We start from the raw sequence: 6,701 nt of genomic DNA on the forward strand, positions 1-6,701 counted from the left end.
TTTGGTTCCTGAAAAAACCTGCATGGACACAGCTTTCCTCAGGAAGACTATCTGACCTGCAAGGCGTATTTTAAAAGCGAGTCTGCCGGAAGACGCAATACTTTAAAGGTGAATACACATTAACAACTGAGTGCGTTTTGCCTGTTAAGGTAACACTGTATTAAAACATATGCAATGAAATGAAATAAATATCTAGTAGTTAGCCCCAAGCATTATGATACAACGTGGTGATGAGCAGAGAAGTGCAAACTTCTGATTATTATTTTGCTTATTCCACATCATACCCATTTCCTTTCCACCATTTTGCATAACTGGTCACACATTTATAACAGCCAGCTGGTGCTCTGGTGTTTTGCGTTTTTATGTGCTAGAGAGAACACTGGTAACAAGTGGGTGTGTGTGTGTCTGATTGAACACTTGACTAGAGCTCTCGCAGCATGCTCCGTAACAGTGAAATCACAAAATATCAGCTCAGTGTTACTCTCAGTTAATAAATATTACATTTTAGAGCTGCAATCGCAACACCATGATGTTGTGATATTTTTTTACTGAAGGTTATTATCCTTCAGATTCTCACACTGGCCTATACCTCTATCTGTAAAAACCACATGTGTAAGGTCTCTTTAGTGGTAAAGATACTAGCTTTTTATGCAGAACCTGGAAACATGCTGAACCGTCCGTCTCTGCACTGAAGCGTAACCATCTCCACTTGTCATCTAATCTCTTTGTTTAGGGCTACCTTAGACTGAAAACATGCAATTCATTGAGCTATTCAGATTTGCAGGGTAATGTGACATCACAGACCTAGACATCTGGCATACCTCTGAAGTGGGTAGTGCAAAGCTGTAACATCAGTTTCAAAAGAACCACAACCTGTAGAAGAGGGGAGTAGAGTAGCACATTGACGCATCACTGCAAATTCTTCACTGATAAAGAGTGAACACGACTATGTTGATGTGAATAAAATAAGACAAGTCTTTACTATGTTGATGTGAGCAGCAGACATTGGGGGATTCTGAAGTCAGACTTTCTGAGCTGAAACTCCAAATTTAGGGGCATTCCAGTTAAAACTTCCAATTAAAGCTGCAAGCAGCGATGAACGGGCCCTCGCACTCACGGCCACCGTCCCCCATAAGCATATGAGAAATGACACCACCCACGACTGTCTTTGTCAAACGATTCAAAAGTTATAGCAGAAAATAGGGACAACTTATCAGAAGAAGGGGCGGGGCTAATTCAGGCCAAAGAAGGTCAAGGACTCAATACAGCGTCCAATGACACCACCCACGACTCTCTATGTCAAACCATTCAAATGTTATTATAGAAAAAAGGGAGAACCAATCAGAAGAAGGGGCGGGGCTAATTCAGGCCAATGAAGCTCAAGGACTCAATACCGATTCAGGTGACACCACCCAAGACTCTCTATGTCAAACCATTCAAAAGTTATAGCAGAAAATAGGGACAACCAATCAGAAGAAGGGGCAGAAGAAGGAAGTTGGTCATCGGACTCGGTTTTGAGTCCTTGAACATAATTGGTGCAAATTAGTCCCGCCCCTTCTTCTGATTGGTCGATATTTGATAGTTCCTATTTTCTGCCATAACTTTTGAATGGTTTGACATAAACACTCGTGGGTGGTGTCATCGGACATGGTTTTGAGTCCTTGACCATAATTGGTGCAAATTAGCCCCGCCCCTTCTTCTGATTGGTCGATATTTGATATTTCCTATTTTCTGCGATAACTTTTGAATGGTTTGACATAAAGACTCGTGGGTGGTGTCATCGGACTTCGTTTTGAGTCCTTCACCTTTATTGGTGGAAATTGCACACGCAAGGGTCCGTTCATCACTGCTTGCAGCTTTAATTTCTTTATTGTTATTTGAAGACCTTCCAAACCCTGAACATTCCTCATGAAGCGATGCATTGTGCTACAGATACAGCAGACTATTTTTTTCTGAGAGAAATTGGGATTATTCACATTTTTGTACCTGTTGTAGGTAACTCAAGCAACTGAACAAAACAAAATGAAGCAAAATGCTTTCTTTCATTTGATATATATGCTTTTAGCCTATTATACTTTTCTGTTTGTGTTTTTCAATGGAAATTTTTGCAGTAAAGTAACAAAAACTATGTATGATACATCTTGAAGAGTATATAAACACACAATACTAAACCCACAATACTGTACATGCCATCCAGCTGTTTTGAAATTCCACATGCTCACATCTTTTCCGTGTGGTCATTTTATCGTCCTGCAGCGTGGCAGAGAGGTGACAGATTTCTGAGAATACTTCAAAAGCGACTTTATCTGTGTTTGTTCAGGCCCTGTATGACAACACCATGGATAAACGGCATGCTCTCAGAGACACATAAACCTATCAAACAATGACAGTTAGACACTGTGCAGCACGATGATATCGTAAATGAATAATGTTAGTAATGCAGAGAAATCTTTTCCGTTCTATCATTAAATGTCTTTAAAAAATATCATGTAAAATGTGGCTGCATAGGTTGTACACACATTTTTTACATTGTCTAATGCAACCAACTTACAAACTGTATTTTATATTTCTGTACATCCGTCAAAAAAGAAAAAAAAGTGAATTTTGATGGTTTGAATGTGAATGAAATGAAACAGCTCTATCACAGAAAGTAGATTATGTTTTTAAATAATTCATCTACATATCAAGAGCACAGCAGCTCTCTGTACTTTTCTTTAAGATATAGACAGTCTTAGAGGGAAATGATATCTGCATGAAAGCATCAGTTTTTCTCCTGACATGTAATTGTGTTGTATGAGAATGTGTCTGGATATTAGTTTGAATGGTCATATATTCATTTTGCCCCTTGTACTGATCTTTCCATATTTATTCAAATAAAAAACAGGATTCAATTAACCCCTTCCATCCTGAAAAAGGTACAGTCAGTCCGGAAAGTATTCAGAACGCTTCACTTTTCCCACATTCTTTTATGTTACAGCCCTATTGATAATAGGAATAAATTCATTTTTTTCTCAGAATTCTACAAAAAATACCCCATAATGACAACATGAAAGAAGTTTTGTTATGATTTTTGTAAATTTATAAAAAAATATAAATATCACCTGTGCATAAGTATTCAGAACGTTTGCCATGAAGCTCAAAATTGAGCTCTGGTTCAACCTCTTTCCACTGATGTCTCTCAAGTTGTTTCTACAGCTTAATCGGAGTCCACCTGTGGTGAATTCAGTTGATTGGACTTGATTTGGAAAGACACACACCTGTCTATATAAGCTCTCACAGTTGGCAGTGCATGTTGCAATACAAACCAAACATGAAGTCAAAAGAATTGTCTTCAGACCTCCGAAACAGGATTGTTTCGAGGCACAAATCTGGGGAAGGGTACAGAAAAATCTATGCTGCTTTGAAGGTCCCAGTGAGCACTGTGGCCTGCATCATCCTTAAATGGAAGAAGTTTGGAACCACCAGGAATCTCCCTAGAGCTGGCCGCCCGCCTAAGCTGAGCAATCGGGGGAGAAGAGCCTTAGTCAGAGAGGTGACCAAGGACCCGACGGTCACTCTGTCAGAACTCCAGCGTTCCTCTGTGGAGAGAGGGGAAACTTCAAGAAGGACAACCATCTCTGCAGCAATCCACCAATCAGGCTTGTATGGTAGAGTGGCCAGGCGCAAGCCCCTCCTTACTAAAAAGCACATGGCAGCCCGACTGGAGTTTGCCAAAAGGCACCTGGAGGACTCTCAGACCATGAGAAAAAAATCCTCTGGTCTGATGAGACAAAGATTGAACTATTTAGCATAAATTCCACGCGTCGTGTTTGGAGGAGACCAGGCACCGCTCATCACCTGGAGAACACCCTCCCTACAGTGAAGCATGGTGGTGGCAGCATCATGCTGTGGGGGTGTTGTTCATCAGCAGGACCTGGGCGACTAGTCAGGATTGAGGGAAAGATGAATGCAGCGATGTACAGAGACATCTTGGATGAAAACCTGATCCAGAGTGCTGTTGACCTCAGAATAGGACGACGCTTCATCTTTCAGCAGGACAACGACCCAAAGCACACAGCCAAAATATCAAAGGAGTGGCTTCAGAACAACCATGTTAATGTCCTTGAGTGGCCCAGCCAGAGCCCAGACCTGAATCCCATCGAACATCTCCGGAGAGATCTGAAAATGGCTGTACACCGACGCTCCCCATCCAACCTGATGGAGCTTGAGAGGGTCTGTAAGGAAGAATGGGCAAAACTGCCCAAGAATAGGTGTGCCAAACTTGTAGCAACCTATTCAAAAAGACTTGAGGCTGTAATTGCTGCCAGAGGAGCTTCTACAAAGTACTAAGCAAACGTTATGAATACTTATGCTCATATGATTTCTTGTTATTTTTATTTTTAATAAATTTACAAAAGTCGCATCAAAACTTCTTTCATGTTGTCATTATGGGGTGTTTTGTGTAGAATTCTGAGAAAAAAAATGAATTTATTCCTATTATCAATAGGGCTGTAACATAAAAGAATGTGGGAAAAGTGAAGCGTTCTGAATACTTTCCGGACTGACTGTATGTAAAATTTCTGGGACCATATGGACTAAATGCTTTATTTTGGACTCTGTTTAAATCTATGGCTCTAAATTGTTTTTCCAAAATGTGGGAATGATAAACTGTATTGTTTATTGTGTTGCCAACAGTACATAATTGCCGTGCATTTCCCTAAAACCATGAATATGACCATGCTGTGAATGAGAGCACGTCCTTCATTGGCAGGTTGGTTCAGAGGTTGGACGGTGTTAATTGGTGTGTCCTGCCAAAATCATTTGTGGTTTGAACTGCCAGTTAACAAACAAAAAAACAAAAAAAACAGCTTGTAAAGATGTGCAGCTGTGTATTTAATTTTCCCCATGAGCCTGGATTTATGGTCTGATGATGGGATGAGATGGTATTTTGTCCAACAAGTCAGTGTTACTGGTGTGCCAACCTGACTGACTGCTTCTGCCAACGTTTCGTCTCTGTCTTCCTATTACTCTTCCTCTTCATCTGGCTTTGTCTTCCTCACACTGGTAGATTCTCTCGGAAGAGCTGGATGATGGCCCTCCTCACCTAATAAATGAAGCTCAAAACTTGCCCCCCCCCCAAAAAAAGAGCAAAAACAAAAAACTAATTGTTTAGCAAAATGTTTGTCTTCTGTTGCCATCTTTCATAAAGCTACACTCTCAGATGGCCTGTTCCCACAATCAAACTATGAGAGCAGAACATACGCACGCCCCCATCAGTGACATGTCAGTGACAACAAAGGAGCAGTAAAACAAGAATTGCTTCTTGCCACAGTTGCATGGTCAGCCCACTTACTGTGTAAAGCGTATGGTACAGCTAGAACACATCCTTTCATGAGGTCATTAATGATGGCATAGTGAAATACATAAAGTAACACCTCGTTTATCATATGAGATAACATTTACCCAGGCCCATACTGGCTCTTGGGAGCAGCTATTTATGACACATCAAAAAAACATGGCGAACTACATTGGTGCAGCTGATTGGCCTGCAGAAACTGGCACCACCCACAAATAAAGTGATTAGTTGTCTCTAATTGTGGTGATTGGTCAAAATGACAGTCAAGTTTTATTTTCAAACTGATCAACCCTTGCAACATCACGTAAGTTAATGTTTAATAAATGACAGATACAGAGAAGAGAAGTTTGTGTTAGAAGCTGCAAAGGTTTATCTGAAGATAGCATTCAATTAAATTTTCAATTTTATTTATATAGCGTCTATTACAACAGAAGTTGTCTCTAGTCGCTTTCCAGAAACCCAGAACATGACCCCCGAGCAATTATTACATAAACATAACACAAAACAATGGCAGGTAAAAACTCCCCTAGTGGGAGAAAACCCTGTTTCACCCACGAACTTCCTAAATACAGGTAGCATGTTAGGTGCCCCACCAGGGACACGCAGACTCTGGACCACTGTTACACAGTAATTAAGAATGCATACTGCTCTGTTCCCCGCGCAGCTCTAGGACACTCTGACCACTGTCTGGTTCATCTGATCCCAACCTACAGGCATAAACTAAAAACCTCTAAGCTTGTAGTGAGGACTGTGAAGAACTGGACAGAGGAGTCAAAGCTGAGGCTTCAGGCCTGCTTTGACTGCACGGATTGAAGTGTTTTTGAAGCTGCAACCACAGACCTGCATGAACTCATGGACACTGTGACATCCTACATTAGTTTTTGTGAGGACATGTGTGTGCAGACTAAGACCTTCTGCACATACAAAAACAAGCCCTGGTTCACATCAAACCTCAGGAAGCTGTACTGAGCCAAGGAGGAGGCCTGCAGAAGCGGTGATTGGCCCTATTCAAGCAGGCCAGTAACACTCTGACGAGGGAGATCAGGAAAGCAAAGAGGAGCTACGGAGAAAGACTGGAGAGTTGCCTCTCTGCCAACCCTGGTCCGTCTTCTGTGTGGAGAGGTCTGCAGGACATCAACGGGTTCAAAAGAACAGCTCCACGCCCTGCAGGCAACCTCAGGCTCGCAAACCAGCTGAACACTTTCTACTGCAGGTTTGATGAACAGGCCAGCAGCACCCCCTACACCCCCCCAGCTGCCCGCATATTCAAACCTCACCACAGTCAACCCCCACTACCTCTGTCTACCCCCACTCTCCCTCCCCCCCCCCCACCTGACACCGTGCCTGCACTTAAGATCTGTGAAGA

This window comes from Cololabis saira, chromosome 2, assembly GCF_033807715.1.
Source record: "Cololabis saira isolate AMF1-May2022 chromosome 2, fColSai1.1, whole genome shotgun sequence".
Lineage (NCBI taxonomy): Eukaryota > Metazoa > Chordata > Actinopteri > Beloniformes > Belonidae > Cololabis > Cololabis saira.